This window comes from Crotalus tigris, unplaced genomic scaffold, assembly GCF_016545835.1.
Source record: "Crotalus tigris isolate CLP2741 ecotype Arizona unplaced genomic scaffold, ASM1654583v1 scf7180000023637.1517150, whole genome shotgun sequence".
NCBI classification, from domain to species: domain Eukaryota; kingdom Metazoa; phylum Chordata; class Lepidosauria; order Squamata; family Viperidae; genus Crotalus; species Crotalus tigris.
In genome coordinates, this window is record NW_024100094.1 from 911,791 (window position 1) to 928,885 (window position 17,095).

The following is a 17,095-nucleotide window of genomic DNA, read 5'->3' on the forward strand; positions in this document are numbered from 1 at the left end:
GCCCATTGGTTAGAGCAATGGTTCTCAACCTGTGAGTCAGGACCCCATTTGGGGTCGAACGACCATTTCACGGGGGTCGCCAAACAACGCAGTCCGCCATTTTTTCCCCCTTTTCCTTAGCTGTGCTACTCCCTTTTATTCTATTGGCTTTTGAAAGCCAATAGACTAGACTCTCTTGAATAGAGTCTAATTCTATTGGCTTTCAAAAGCCAATAGGAATTGTCCAGGCTGTCTCTGCCCTTCTGAGCCTGCCAAAAGTCCCATTCTGCAAACGGTGCTGCACCACCGTTTGAGTAGTTGATTAGTCCTCAACTTACGACTGGTTGAGTAGTCCTCGACTTATGACCGGTTGGGGGTCGCAGTATTAAAAAGGTTGAGAACCACTGGGTTAGAGAGTGAATAACTTGCAAATGTGTAAGTATTTGCATTCATATAATCATATATTTTTTTAGAGAGAGAGAGTCATTTTTCTTAAGTCATTGGCAGCAAGTCTGCATTTAAGCCAATAGAATAGAAATAGAAATAGACATAGAAATAAAATAGAACAGAGTAGAATGATAGATAGACAGATAGACAGAATAGAAGAAATATTATTGGTTTTTTTTAAAGACTACATAATTCTAGCTTGGTTTAAATGAGCTCATCTCATGTTTCCCACCCAAATAACTTTCAGAGGTCCTGGACAATCGCTTCCATTAATAAAAAGGTGACTACATGGTGAGTTGCCTCCTTTTGAGAAAAGAGGCAACCATTAGGGCTATGTGTGCTTCAAAAATGATTGGAAGAAATGTTTCTGAACCCATGCAAGAGAGAACCTGTTCACTAATGCAGTCTAACTTTTGTCAGGCTTCAGTGTTAGTCTGAAAAAAAATAAAAAAGGGTGCGTAGTGCTGTTTTAAACCAGTGACTCGTTCAGGTTAATGCAGCTCTTGGTTAATCATTTCTGAAGCATGCACAGTCCTAAGAACTATGCTTGTAGTGTATAAATTCATGTTGAAACATAGCATAGTCTTGAGAATTAATCGTCCAGATGAGAGGTCTTGTTGTTTTAGACATTCTTGCTCTGATGTTAATGCAGAGAGAAGGTGATAGTTGCCATGAGAAATATCCCTAAGCTATGCAGTAAGACCACTGCAGAATTTACTTGGAAATGATTCTGGATCTGCAGTAGAAAAACAGACCCCACTTCAGTGGGTGCTGTTCATTCGCTTGGATGGACTGATCTTTTTTCTTCTGTTTTTATAAAGCCATCCCTTGGGTTGTTACAGATTTAATTTCTTGATAGTAAAAGTCAATGGCTCAGAAATACTCAGTAGCCTGGAATAATGGTGGGTTAAAAAACCCCTAAATCTAAAATCTAATTTAAATCTAAATGCTACAAACATAAGACATTTTAAAACAAAGCTACACAGCACCATGCATGTTAATGTTTTTTTTGGGGGGGGATGCCTGTGATAACTATTATTACGCATATTTCAAAAAGCTTTTTAGGCATTCAGTCTGATTTTGCATTTAGTTGTTAGATAATTTCAGGATGTTTGGTTTTCCTGTCTTGTGTCTAAAGAAAATGTGCATTCCCTCCTTGGCTCACTGCAGCAAAGAATGAAATATAAAATATTTAAGCAAGGAAATGAATGTGAATTGAGACAGATTTTTCTATTTTTCCTTGCCTTACCTTGGTTCTGAACACTCAGTGATGAAAATAGGAGAATAAAGGACTGCAAGCCATCTGTGTGTCTGCTGTCCTCTAAACTGCGGAGAACCAAAAGGCCTCTCTTCCATCAATTCAGCATCTTTGAGTATCCATTATCTTGGCTCTGCATTCTAAGGAAGTCTACACCTCTAGAGCCAGCACCTCAGAGCTGCTTGTCTTGTCTTGTCTTCTACAGTTCTTGTCTCCCATAGGCTTCTGCGGCTATACAGATAAAATAGTTCCCTAAAGTGGCCCAATTAAAAGGCTATCTCCCAGGCCAACTTCAGATAAATTGCACACCTCCCACCATTAAATCCACAAAAGCCAAAGAGAGGGTGGGAGGCAGAGTGCATTTCTCATTAGCTGGAGGAAGACAGCTTTTTCCATCTACCTGTCCTATCTTCAGGCACAGCTAATTAACTGCATACCGTCTCTACATGCACATCTCTCAGCTCTTTTCCAGCTTGGAGCAATTCTGCTGCAAGTTTCCATTAAAAACTCTTCCCCATTAATAAAAGCAGCCAGCAGCTTATCTATGAAGCTGGAATTTTACAGTCAAATTTAAAGGCAGCTTATCACTTTGAAAGTGACAGGAAATGAAGAGTCTTGATCTCTCCTGGTTTATTTTTCATTCCAAACACATTTAGCCAAAGGAGAGGACGCAGTCAACTCTTTCAGTACTACTCCTGGACTGCTAAAATGCTGGGCTGCAGGCAAAAAGATGCTGATTGATCTCTACATTTTTTTTTAAAAAAGCAATCTAATTACCATTGGGCCTAATTAGGGTTTGAAATCTTAGCTTGCTTCAAATTCTCTGTCTGTTCACAGATGAAAATAGAGACAGTCCTCTTCTTGTAACAGATGTCTGAGTCTACGTCTTCCTCTGATTATTGCATATTGTGATGATTACAACCCACTGGATGCTATTTCCATTTACTCACTAGCAGCATCTCCATTACTGATTTAAAAACCCAATTGAGTTTACTCTTTTGGCAACTGATACAATAAGCATGATTGCTTTGTGCAAGGCTCTCAACAGCCCCAGTGTGTGGGTCTGTGTGTGTCAAGCCCTGACAAACGGCAGCTGTCATCCTCACCAGAACACTTTTAGAAGACATTCCCACAAAAGGCAATGTCAGAGACAGTGATTTATCAGGGAGAAGAACGAGAAAATGTTCTTCTCAATCATCCTTCTATGAACTTCTATTTAGCTTTAAACATTGGACTTGCGTTTGCTTCTTTTCTCCTTCGGATTACTTCAACCTTATACTTTTTTTTTTTTTTCAAATAATGCACCCATAATTTTAGTGATGTTTTACTGAATAAATCAGAAATGGCTGGCTTCATCCAAAACGTTATATATGGATTTTGGTTAACCAACCACAATAATTGAGTTTACGCATTAGGCTAGAACATAAATGTGGTGCGCCAAGAGTTAAGACTGTAACTCTGCAAAGCAGGAATTTACTTAAGATACTGAAATCACTCTGGAACATTTTTGGCCAAAGGTAAAAGTTAAACGAACAAAGAAGCAAGCAAAAACTTACAAAACGCCAAGAGTAAAAGGTACAATAGTTATAAAGCAAAGATCAATCAACTGGGGGAAGATGTCTGCTGTTATTGTTATATTTTCATCCTGCCTTTTTTATATATATTCAAGGCAGCAAACATACTTAATACTCCTTCTTCCTTCTATTTTCTCCATCACGTCAACAAGAATCTCTCAGGATTGGCCTGAGAGTATGACACTGGCCCAAAGCCAGTCATCCAGTTTTCATGCCTCAGGAAGGCCCACAACTTCCCTTCTCCTGTGAGATGGTTGCCCCCATTTTCTGGTTTTTTTCCTCCTGAGCCATCTAGTTTATTTTTGTTTTTCTTGAAGCAACTTCAAAGTGGCTAATAACAATTAACTGAGAAAGTAAGAAGTATCATTCCTAAATCTGGACCCTCCAAAATAAATTGGACCAACAATTTAGTCCAATTTATTTCGGAGGTATTCCCAAGTGTCTTAGAATTCTGCATCTTCCTCTGCAGAAATATATAATGTAAGCAAAAATGTTCAGGCGTGCAGTTTTTTTCTTACTGCCTGTCAGGCTCCAATTCCTCCTGATTTTTTTTTAACATTAAAAATATTTTAATGCAAAAAAGAAATTGGAATGTTGAAAAGTGAAATGTCAGCCTCCATTATCTGTATTTCCAGCAATCCTTCTAAACTGCAAATAGATCCTAGATACTTTCTTAGAAAATGAAAAGAAAGTAATCGTAATAGAATGATTGTAGTATATTTGAAATTACTTCCCTACTTCAGAAAAGGCTGAAAATAAGCAGTACTAATGTGGCAGACTGCCCAGAATAGCAGGCAAACGTGAGTGGTAAATATTTTGTAAATCTATACAGTATTTTCTGAGTGGATCTCTCTCTTACACACACACACACACACATTTTGTGAGGGCTATCTGTTGCTATTGTTTTGCCTTTGAATTATTGTTGATCTCTGCTGACAGCCTGGACAAGCTTTTTCCAAAGTGATTTGCCATTGCCTGCTTCCTCGGGCTGAGAATGTGTGGCTGGCCCAAGGTCACTCAGCTGGCTTTGTGCACAAAGAGAAACTAGAACTCATGGTCTCCCAGTTTCTAGCCTGATGCCTTAATCACTATACCACAGGGGCACCTCCTCATAGGCTCTCAAAAGTCTCAAAACACTCTTCAGCATAAAAGTGTGGGGAGGGGATCCTTAGTTAGGGTAAAGAGAAATCATGGCAATGATGTCTGCCTTCTCTGTTGGAACTAAGGTGTTGAAATCAGTCTGGCGATTTCTCAAAAGTTTAATTTCTCTGCAAAAGAGGGGTTTTTTTTTAAAAAAAAATCTCTTATTCTCAGAGAGGTTCAAATTTCTCTTGGCTATCATTTTGAGCTTGCTTTACAATGGAAAATTACTAGTGAAGTTAGTATTGTTTTACTATGTATTGTATATTTGCATTAGTCTGAAGCCATTCTGATTGCCTAGTATGAAAAAAAGGATTCCTTCCTTCCTTCCTTCCTTCCTTCCTTCCTTCCTTCCTTCCTTCCTTCCTTCCTTCCTTCCTTCCTTCCTTCTTTCCTTGGAAGTCAACAGACAAGTGAGGAAATTTTGAACATTTAAAGACAAGATTTTTAAATATACCTCTTGGCTACCTTGGAACTAGATAAGTGCAAGAATGTCTCATTTCATACTTGAGAATTTCACCAAAATTCTTCTTTGAAGGACAGTTCAAAAATCAACTTTTCTTTCACCAGGCTGCAGGGGAAAAGGAGGAAAAACATTTTGGCACATGACATAGTTGGAGCTTCTTCCTAAGGAAGTTAAGATTGGAATGGAAAATAGAATAGAATAGAATAGAATAGAATAGAATAGTTTTATTAGATACACAATGAACTTGTCTCCAGTGTTGAAACTCTCTGTGTGCATTCAAAGCAACAGAATAACTATTAACATCACAATAACTCCTTCCTTCTTTCATGTCCAAGGCCATATTTTGAAAAGGGCAAATACTGTGTTGGCTAAATACTTTCTTTTCCTCTGGGCCAAAAGACAAAATGTCCTTTCCTCATTCTATCACCCCAGCTGATAGACTGCTAACTGAATCTCCCTTAACACTGAAGAGAGTGTGGCCTTCTCCATTGTGAAGGATAAAAAGGTAACATAAGGGTGCATGTCAAGTCTAATAAAGCAGTAATTTTATTTATTCGTCCATTTGTTTATTTTATAACATGCATGTACCACTGAAATCTAAGAGATTCTGGGCAGCGTACAGAATATTAATAAGCTATGAGACAACCCAAATAAATACAAGAATGCAGCTTGGATAAAGGAGATGGATAACAATTTAAAAAGGCTGAAATTAAAGAACCTGTAACAAGAGCAGAAATGGTGGGAAAAGGGGCAAGGAAAATCACAAATCCATCAGCACTGGGTGAAGATGAACTGCATGGTATTTGGTTAAAACATCTGACTGGTCTACACCAACTTGTTCAGGCAGTTTAAAACATACTGTAAGGAGATGAAACTGAAGATTGGTTAACATCTGGCAAAACCTACCCAATAATGAAAGATACAACAGAAGGGGCAGCACCAGGCAACTACAAGCCAATTACCTACTTAACAACAACTTTCAAATTGCTAACTAGTGTTGTAGCTGATGCAGTCCAACACATTTAGTTGAAAACAAGCTCTTTCCACCTGAGCAAAAAGAAAACTATCCAAATAACAGAGGAACAAAAGATCAGCTCCTAATGATTTTGAAAAACTGCAAGGAAGACCAACTTGAATGTAACTTGAATTGATTACAAGAAGGCATTTAACTCTCTGTTACATATCTGGATAATCAAATGCCTAGAAATAACAGCAGTCAGTAGAAACATCAGGAGCTTTGTGCAAAGATCAATGGCACAGTGGAAGAAACTGTTGCTGGTCAATGGTGATAGACTGGGAGAGGTTAATTAATTAATTAATTACCATTACTGTTTGTCATTGCATTGATTCCTCTGTCAACAATACTGAACAAATCAGGCATGGTATGAAACATCAAAACCATCTAAGTTATCCAACCTTCTTTACATGGATGATCTAAAGCTGTATAGAAAAACACTGAAATAGAATCACTGTTCAACATTGTATATACAATCAAGATGTTGCAATGGAGCCTGGACTGGACAAATGCACCACCCTTACTGTCAACAGAAGAAAAACTAGTAACACTGAAAAAAATCAAGATGCCCTATGGAAATAACATCAAGAGACCTGGTGAAGAAGATCACTACAAATATAGCATTAAGCATACTGAAGTCAAGAAGAAGATTAGAACTGAATACTCAAGAGAGCAAAGAAGTTCTTAAAGTCCAAACTCAGCAGACAAAATACTATCAAGGCAATTAACATCTGGGCAATTCTAGTCACTAGATACACAGCTGGAATAGTGGACTGGATTCAAGCAGAACTAAAAGCCCTGGATAAGAAGACCAGAAAAATAACGACAATGAATCATGCTCTTTATCCACGAAGCGACACTGACAGATTCTACTTACCAAGAAAATAGGTGGGTGTGGAACATTGTGAGTACACCAGGCAGTCGAAGAAGACAAAAAGGGATTGTAAAAATATCTGAAGGACAGTGGAGAGGACTATTGAAGCTGGTACACCATGAAGGTTTACTGAATACTAGCGAGACCAAGCTGGCTTACAAGGAAAACTAATGAAGAATAGAAATAATAGAAATAGAAATAAGACATGACAAGGCAAAGTATTAGAATAGAATCGAATAGAACAGAACAGAATAGAGCTGGAAGAGACCTTGGAAGTCTTCTAGTCCAGCCCCCTGCTCAAGCAAGAGAACCTATACCACCTCAGACAGGTGGTTGTCTCGTCTCTTCTTAAAAATCTCCAGTGATGGAGCGCCCACGATTTCTGGGGGCAAGCTGTTCCACTGGTTGATTGTTCTCATTGTCAGGAGGTTTCTCCTTAATTCCAGGTTGCTTCTCTCCTTAACCAGTTTCCAGCCATTGTTTCTTGTCTTTCCCTCTGGTGCTCTGGTGAACAACCTGACCCCCTCTGCCTTTGGCAGCCCCTCAGATACTGGAACACTGCTATCATATCTCCCCTATTTCTTCTTTTCTTTAGATTAGCCAAACCAAGTCCCACAGCCATTCTTCGTATGTTTTAGCCTCCAGGCCTTTGATCATCTCAGTTGCTCTTCTCTGAATTTTTTCCAAACTCTCAACATCTTTTTTGTGATATGGTGACCAAAATTGGCTACAGTATTCCACGTGTGGTCTTACTAGGGCTTTGTAAAGCAGTACTAGTACTTCGCGTGATCTTGATTCTATGCCTCTGTTTATACAACCCAGGATTGTATTAGCTTTTTTGGTTGCCCTCTGCACACTGCTGGCTCATAATCAAGTGATCGTCCACTAGGACTCCAAGGTCCCTCTCACAGTTACTGTTTTTGAGCCAAGTCTCGCCCAATCTGTACTTGTACCTTTGATTTTTCCTGCCTAAATGTAAAATTTTGCTTTTCTCCACATTGAAATTTATTTTGTTGGATAGGGCCCATTGTTCAAGTTTGTCAAGATCTTTTTGGATCCTAAGTTTGTCTTCTGGGGTGTTGGCTTCTCCTGTCAGTTAGGTGTCATCTGCAAATTTGATGAGTACCCTTCAATTCCCTCATCTAAGTCATTGATGAAGATATTGAAGAGTATTGGGCCTAAGATGGAACCTTATGGTACCCCACTGCTTACTTCTCTCCATGTGGATGTAGTGCCATTGAGGACTACTCACTGAGTATGGATTGCCAGCCAGCTACAGATCCATCTGGTGGTGATGTTGTCTATTCCACCCTATTCTACCTTACCAAGGAGTAGGTTGTGGTCTACTTCTTCAGTATTGCTAAGAATTGGGGGAAAAAGAATTAAAAAAATAATAATAGTGACATATGATGTTAACAGAAAGACAGAATCTCTTTTTTAAAAAATGGGATTCCAAATCTGCCCTAAAGCACTTTTCCACTGACACGTCACCATGTAAGTATATTTCTGACATAATATGGCAGGGGTGTCAAACTCGCAATGTCATGTGACATGTTGTGACATATCGTGACTTTTTCCCCATTGCCAGAGCTGGGGTGAGTGTGGTTTTGGCAAGATGCATCCAGCCCGTGGGCCAGCAGTTTGATACCCCTGTATTATGGGAAATTACATTAAAAGAAAACACAACCCAAGTGGAAATGTAACCACCAACATATCTCCTGGTGTAGGTCAATTTTCCCCAGCCTGTGTAATGACAGGACAGTTGGTTTGGAACTAAGCTGAGTGAACAACACATAGCTGTTCCACAATAAGAGCTTAATGTGCAAATACCAGCAGATGGGAACAAAAGAGTCTTTCTCCCTAGCAAGCACTTGTTTACTGTTAGGTTTCTGTTGTGGCCTCAAGTCCAAACTGTAGCTCTGCATGAGAAGGTCAGGAAACACAGATTACCTCTAAGCAAGAAATTAAGCCAAGCCACCTTCTGCCTTGCCTTTTGCTGTTCTGTAATTGCCTGTCGTTACAAGGAACAATGGGGTCTGTAATAACCAGGGGGAGCAGATGCCTAAGCAGAAAGCATTCCTGCAGAAAAGGTTTGGCAGCTGCCACTTTTCATTTCCTTGCCATAACAGGCTGGCTCATAGTCAAGTGATCATCCACTAAGACTCCAAGGTCCCTCTCAGTTACTGTTTTTAAGCCAAGTCTTGCCCAATCTATATTTGTGCCTTTGGTTTTTCCTGCCCAAGTGTAAGACTTTGCTTTTTTCCACATTGAAACCCATTTTGTTGGATAGGGCCCATTGTTCAAATTTGTCAAGATCTTTTTGGGTCCTGAGTTTGTCTTCTGGGGTGTTGGCTATTCCTGATAGTTTGGTGTCATCTGCAAATTTGATGAGTTCCCCTTCAATTCCCTCATCTATGTCATGGCCACTACGTTAGCAGGCAAAGCAGATAACAACAAGAGCAGTGGCCAAGAGCAGAAAAGTTGAAGAAAGACACAGAGGGGCTAATTTTGGCTGCACAAGACCAAACCTCAAGAATAAATGCATACAAAGCCAGAGTTGAGAAAACAGCAACAGACAGCAAACGCTATCTCTGCATAGAAGTGGAAGAAACAGTGGACTGCCTAGTTAGCTGCTGCAAGAAGATCACACATTCTGACAACGGCTCGACAAAGTAGCAAAAAGGGTGCATTGCAATATCTGCAAGAAATACCATTTGCCTGCAAACAAGAACTTCTGGAACCACAAATTAGACAAAGTCATAGAAAATGAAGAAGATGAAGTCCTCTGCTACTTTAAAATTCAAACATTGAATTTTACATTGTGATAAAATTCTGCCACACAATGCCCCAGACTTAACAATTGTCAATAGGAAAAATAAAGTCTTTGGCTGTCCTGGAGACAGCAGAATAGAAGAGAAAGAACTGGGGGGGGGGGGATCACGAAATACAAAGACCTGCAAATACAAGTAGTACAACTGTGGCAAAATAAAGCAAAGATAGTATCAATAGTAATAGGTGCCTTGGGTGCAATCCCAAAAACTCCAGAGCTCCATTTGAACAACCTCCGCGTTGACAAAATCACCATCAGTCAATTGCAAAAGGCAGCCTTCCTCTTTAACAACTGACATCATGCGATAATACCTTTATCACCATCAAATAACACCTGCCTATTCCAGGTCCCTTGGAAGGTAGATAAAAATGCGACATCCAGTCTAAACATCTGGCTGACTGTGTGACGAACCATAGTATACTATTAAACAGACTTCAAAAACAGAGCAGTCTGCTTGCGCACTGCCCACATTTCCTCACAAGGACCAAAACAGCCTGCTGAAGCAAGATGGTTTTCAGAGCCTTTTGAAATATCACATGTAACTCAGGGTCAGGTTATGCAATGATGCGGGAGCCCTTACAGAAAAGACCAGCATTGCCTTCTCGACTGTAGCCCCTCTTTTGCAGGGAGAGGACATCTGGAGCAGATCCCCTCTAGCTGTAAAAATAGGAGAGGCAGAATCACATTTAGTAAAGTGGTCATTGACACCATCCAGTGCTGCACCATGCAGGGCTTTATATGTGATAAACAGCACCCTGAATCAGGCTCAGAAATCTGCCGTCCATGAAACCAGTTATTATGCATAGAATGGAAGACAGTTTGCTATAGCCGCAGATTTCCTTCACCAGAAGTCTGGCTGTTGTATTCTGAACTAGTTCAGCTTCAGGTTAGGCAGCCTCACGTAGAGGGTACACTATTGCAGTAGTCCAATCATGTCATCACCAGGGCCTCTTGGCTCAAGTAAGTTCTAACTGGTGCACCTGTTGTTTAAGAAGGAGCTTGGGCTCCAGGAAGAACCCCCCCCCAGTTCCTGGACTTGCTCCTTAAGGGGAAAGGTGGACCTGTCTAGAGCAATTGCAAGACCGATGTTTCCAGACAGGCATGATGTTTATGGATGATCAACACCTCTGTCTTCCTTGGGTTTAATCTGAGTTTGTTTTGGCCTCTTCGGTGTCTTAGAGCCTCCAAACGTTGGTTCAGGACTTCACGCTTTTCTGGGATACGTTGTATAATTGAGTATCATCAGTAATCTGATGATGCCTCATTCCAAACCAATACAAATCACCCTTGAGTTACAGCCATTCATGACCACCCAAAGTTACAATGGCACTGAAAAAAGTGACTTATGACCAGTTTTCACACTTATCACTGTTGCAGCATCCCCATAATCACCTGATCAAAATTGGGAGGCTTAACAACTGGCAGTAGTTGTCAAGATAGATGACAGTTGCACTGCTCTGGGATCATGTGATCAGCATCTGTAACCTTACCAGCTGGCTTCTGACTATCAAAGTCAAAGAGGGGAAGCTGGATTCACTTAACCCCATGATTCACTTAACTGCATTGATTTGCTTAACAACTGTGGCAAAAGTCATAAAATGGGACAAACTCACTTAACAACTGCTTTGCTTAGCAACTGGAATTTTGGGCTTCATTATGGTCATATGTTAAGGACTATCTGTAGTTGTCCTTATCCAGTGATTTCATGTAAGTAGTAAATAATATAAAGGACAGGAGGAAACCCTATGGCAGTTCACACTGGAGCAACCATGATTTCTTTCTTCCACCATTCCCCTCCTCCCATGTCATCCAATATGATAGGATCAAGAGATGGCCTCTTCTGGAGGGTACCATAATATTATGTAAGATAAGATAAGATAAGATAAGATAAGATAAGATAAGATAAGATAGGATATAACCTTTATTGTCATTTTTTTTTACTGTGGGCACAACGGCACACATCAAAAATGAAATTTAGTTGCCCGCTCTCAAAGTGAAACACATACATGACACACACCTAAACATACTATATACAACATATGTATAGATCCACACCCCTACATATACATAACAAATAAATATTAAGTATTAAATTTTATGGAAGAATGACTTTGAAAGACATATCTGCAGACAAGACAATAGAGAGAGGGAGTAGAGGTGTTCTTTCCATTTTGCAAGATCCTATCAGAGCCTGTATTTCTCGGGAGTGCTTCTTGTCTTAACTGTCTTACAAGGTTGATGTCAATCTTGAAAGTGTGAAAATATGTTTCTCACTCCTTGCTTTACAATCCAAGAAACTAGGGGAGATCTCTTCTGTTAGCCATTCTTACTGAAGACTCAGCTGGTACTTGTCTGACCATTGTCCAGTGTGTGGGTTTTCCTCCTGTCTCCCAAGATCATTCCCACATACCATTACAAGTAGAAACCACTGCTTCCTTTGAAGCAGAAGGAATCAAGCCTTCCCTCAGAGAAGAGTTTACCAACTCCTAAATCCCATCATAAACTTTCCACTCAGAAGTGAAGAGGGGTCTAGATCTAGCTTAGATGTGGTGGGGCATATACCCTGTATCCTATCCTATATCTTCTGTATATCTATATACAATATCCAGGTCTGTCTATCTCTATCTCTCCATCTCTCCATCAATCATCATAGCCCTCTTCATCTCACTTGGCCTCGCCCAACTATAATCCACATCTGATGAAAGTGAGGAACTTCCTCTGTAAGGTACCCCACAAGTCATCCTTAATAGAGCCATTTGCTGGGAAATTATGACTGCTCTAAGCCCAGAGGAAAGCAGGGACTTTGCCATTCTTATCACCAGTGTGTAGATATCAACATGGGCACATACCTCTGCTTAGACACATTTATTTCATCTGCACCTTCTTGGTATATCAGGAGGCTTCAGGAGGTTGGCTACTAGGAAGAGGTCTACCAGGTGCAATAACCCACCCAGCACTGTGGCTATTTCCATATTCCAAGAATCAGTCAGTATAAGATAGCATTGTCACCAAGTCACTGGGGTGCTTAACTACAGTCCTCTCAGAATGAGCTGTCAGACTGGGCTGCCCCACTTGTTCCCCTATTACCTCAACAATTGCTGCCTAAATGAGACTATTTATTTTGCCTGCTGCAGCCAAGCTGGTGAGTGAGGTTTAACTGACTTGTTCAAGGATCCTAGTTCCTTCAGTGTCGTTTGTCTTCATCTTGGATTAGAAGACTGATGGTAAAGTCTTGTTCGATGTTTTCAACAGCTTTTTTTTTAAACATTTGCTATGACTCACTTCATAAGAAAGTAATGGAAAGGGAGAGAGAATTACCAAAAGGGCAGGCCAAGTTGGGATCCTGGGTTTCTGGTAACCTCTTATTACGGTAATGCTGGCTTCCAACAGCATGCTCAACATGCCCAGTTAAAGATTTAGTAGCTGCATTCACACAACAGTTTTAATCTTAGTCAGCCTGCTTTGGTTTGTTTTTCAATTTAGTGATATTATTCTATTATTTATTATTATTATGCATTTATTTATTGTTTTACTATTTAGCTTTGGCCACAACTAGAAAATAAATTAATTCAGTAATCAAATTAAATGGGCTGGGCATACTAAGCTGTTGCTGGATGTTTCTTTTACCATCTATTAAAAATTCTTATTACTTCAGGCACAGCTGGGTGGGCTGTGATTTTTAAACAGTATTGAACTCATGCTTTTGTTACAATATTAAAAAAGAACTTAAGCAATTGGACTAGAAAGCAATTATTATGATAAATAGAAATTGTACAGAACAGAAAGCAAGTAGAGTAGATTACAAATCAAGGTACTCTGCCATACTTAGTGCTGAATTAAAACAATAAATAAAAGCAAGTCCTACAGAATATTATTTTCAGCAGTGAACAGTCACCAACAATCCCAGAAAGATAACTCAAAAAGGCATCTTGAAAAACTTGACATTCTGTATTAGATCAAGATAGTTTCATCTGAAATTAATTTGGACAGTTATGTATATAACATACCTCCACTGTTTTGGGGGGTTTTTTCACAGCAAGAAAATTGGTCTTCTTTTTGTTTATTTTTTTATTTTGGTATTTTGGCCTAGAAGCCCTTTGCTTCTTCTGGCAGGAGTGCAGATCCCCCTTTTCCTGCCAATTTCAGTTTTTAAACTTTCCTGCAAACAAGGATCCCTTGTTACCCAGAGCTGTGAAAACAGTACATTTCCTTCTACTTCCTCCCTTCTTTTATTTCCTAATGCCTTCTCTAGATCCCATCTGATTTATCCCCAGAATATTTAATTTCTTTCCCAACAGGCCAGGGCCGTACAATTGAACCACGAGGGCATTTCCAAGAATCAGGGAAAGAAGCAAAGCTTGGAGGGAATTTGATGACGAGTCAGGACAGCAGAGAATCATTGAATGATTATATTAATCCTTCAATGGAAGGATGCCTGGAGGAACCTATTACTGGGGGAGGATTCAACGGGCTTTGCTAGCTTATCTTTCCCCTCCTATTTTTGTTAATTGGTATTATTCTGCTATTGCTATTATTTTTCTGCTGTACTCAAAAGAGATATGAACAGCTTCAGGAAAGGGCCAAGGCATTCTGCTGCCCAAGGTAGAGCAGCAAATGGCACCTGCTTCTTCAGGCCTATCCAAAAATCTTAACTAGCCACAAAGGTGTTAGATTAGAACCAGGGACCCAGGTTCAAGTCCCCCCTCAGTTATGGAGGCTCAGTGCATGACTTTGGGTTATTTGCTTTCTCTTAGTCTGGTCTGCCTGATAGAGTTGTTGTGGGAAGAATTAGAGGAGGGAAGGAGACCATTGGCTTGAGTTCTTGGAGGGAAGGTAGGATGCCAATTAGCAATTAAGAGATATAGAAATGAGTAAACATGGGCTACTGTGGATGCGTGAAAGTCTGAAGAACTGGATGGAGCAAAAGACAATGGCAAGTAAAGCAGGGGTTCCCTTGCCTTAAGTGTCCCATCCCAAATTACCCCACTTGAATTTGTCCCTGCATCAATTCTCAACAACTGGGGCAGAATTATTCTCAAAAACCCCTTCCCCTCTGTATGGATAAAAATGCCATCACAATATGATAAATAAATAACCAGAATGCTCTCCTAAAAGAAACAAAATTAACGGTGAATAGGCTGCAGTTCCTCACCAAATTAGACCTTCCTTTCCTACAGGGCAGCAGCCATCTGCTCTTTCGCATCCAGCACAACCGCTTCCCTGGTTGTGTTGGGATTACAACTCCTACATTCAGGCGGTGGCTGGAGATTCTGTAAGTTGTAATATCAACCACATACAGCAAGCACCAGGCAGGGGAAGAGGAGGAAGAGGCTGGTGAACAATAAAGGGAATGACAAGAATGAATTCAGAAAGCAGAAGAAATGAACGCAGATGCAAGGTCAAACTGCCCAAGGCCTCCTAGACTCTGGGAAATTAATTTCGTGGATTCCTTCCAGCCAGCCTTGCCCTCTGGCCAGTTCCTCTTTTAAAACTTGGTCCTCTTTTTGGAGTTTTACCCAACTTTGGAATCCCAGTCCAGGCCACAAGTGGTCCGTCTCCCCAAAAATTTTTAACGAGGGTCTGAAAGAGCTTTCCTTCTTAACCCCACTTTTAAAGGGTGCTGAATTGGGGAGGGGGAGATGGCAGGAAGTGAGAGACCACAGAGCCATGTCATTCTTTGATGCAAATCATGCATTGCAGCAGAGTTAAGTAATGGAGTTACTTAAGTATGCACTGGTTGTTGATACAGCATGCCCTTCATCGCAACCTGGGATTGTTCAATTAATTCTAAAGCCCTTGACATTAAAGCAAGGCGAAATGGGCTTTTGCATGGATGATTAAATAGATGAGAAGCAACTATATGCCCTTAAAAATCAGAAGAGGTTGGCTAGGCATCATGGCATGGTGGGGGGAATGGAAGGCGGGGCCCCCAGTCATTATTGTCCCTCTCTGCTGCAAGGATTTCTTCTAGCACTCTTCCTTCTAATTCGGCTGCCCTCCCTGCTCTGACTTTCCTTCAGGAGCTCTCTACCAGAGATCCCAGCTGGGCTTTCTTCAATGCCAAAAAGAGAGCCGCTTAACAATTACCTCAATCTTTCCCACAGCCTTTCCTCTTTCTGTGCCTGTGGAAGAACGGCTCAGGCTAGTTCAAATTCTTAATTCAAAGAGAAACAGTTTGTAAGAACAAGCAGCAACTCCAGGGCTATGTTCCTCCCCGTTTAGGCGAGGTGTTGGACCATGCAGGCAGCTTAGGAGCTAAACAATTTCCCTGCATATTGTCTTGGGACCAGGAAATAGAGTTGGGGATGATGCACCAGTGAGAATGAAAGACAGAGCAAAGGACTGGCCAAAAAGCATCAAGGAAGCCCAGAGGAGCTAGAAGGAAGATGCTGGGCTCCAAATTAGAGGGCTGAGAAATTAGGTCAGCAAGAGGACCAGACGAAACGGAGAAACTTTCCGCCTAGCTGCTTCCCCCTCCCACCTCCTGCATCCCGTCTCCCCCAGCAACTGCATCCTTCAGCAGCGGCATGTGGTACCCAGAGGCTCACTCACCCGCTTGCCTGTGACTGAGTCGGGCTGTCTTCCTCTCGCCGGCGGTTGGCGCCCAACTCCGACTACCAGCTGTTACGCTCTGAAGTCCCAGATCCAGGGAGGGAGGTTGTAGGGAGAGCGGCGTGGGGCCGCCTACTTCTGGGAATGACAGGCAGCTCCTGATGGCCAATAGGGAGACGAGAGCCGCCCAGATGGAGAGCACCATTCGGTGAGGTGGGCAAAGTACGGGGATGATGTCATGATGTATGGAGGGGATGAGGGGAAGCGGTGACTTGGGTCCCCCCTCCCTTTTTTCGGGAAAGAGAGGATGTTGCAGTTACTTCCTGGATGGGGGGTGGGGGGGTGGAGGGGGTGAGCTGAATGACTTTGGGCACCGGGTTGCTCTCTTGGGTAAATGGATCTGCTGGAATTTGGCAGCTTTCCTCCACTCTGGCACTCTCCGGATGGGTTGGATTGCAAACCTCATTGTCTAAGAGGGGTAGGAGTTCACCCAAGACAATTGGAAGGCACCAATTTGGGAAAAGGTTGGGTTTGGGAACAGCAAAAGAAAAAAAAAAGTGTGATCCAGAAAGGGCTGGAGGCTTACTAAGAATAACAAAAAGGTTACCTATGTTAGAGATAGCTTAGCCTTAAAGGGTACAGAAGATGCTCTTTCTTTGAGAACAAACTGTTTAAGAATAAAAAATGATTAAATAAGCTGTGTTGAACTCAGTAAAACTTGCTTCTAACTTAATCTGCCTGAGTGTGAGCTAGGAATCCCGAATGAACCTGGGGCCAGGGAAGAGGGTGGAAAACACCGAAGTGGGTCTTCAGATTTTCCTCACATTTCTATTATTTTACTCACATCCTAACTTCTCTGAAAAAAAGGCAACAGATAATAACTGATCCAAAATTGCCCAGGGAAGTCTGCCATGCACTGGGGGCTTGGATCTACTTCACCCCATATCACCTTTGCATTCA

General features: G+C 41.2%; 1 protein-coding gene across 4 annotated transcripts in view; it reads right to left on the minus strand.

Moving 5' to 3' along the window:
- The window catches only part of LOC120297600 (leucine-rich repeat neuronal protein 1-like), a 37,588-nt gene extending 21,337 nt beyond the window's left edge, over positions 1–16,251 (minus strand). Inside the window, exons 1-3 of one of the 4 annotated variants that reach the window (XM_039320410.1) lie at positions 16,136–16,204; positions 13,591–13,742; positions 4,856–4,969 (exon numbers count right to left, since the gene is read on the minus strand). The gene's annotated coding sequence lies outside the window, so the exon portion shown is untranslated. Of the gene's footprint in view, positions 1–4,855; positions 4,970–13,590; positions 13,743–14,735; positions 14,915–16,135 lie in introns of all 4 variants that reach the window. The other 3 variants (XM_039320411.1, XM_039320413.1, XM_039320409.1) reach the window with 3 other exon arrangements.
- Positions 16,252–17,095: the final 844 nt, after the last annotated feature.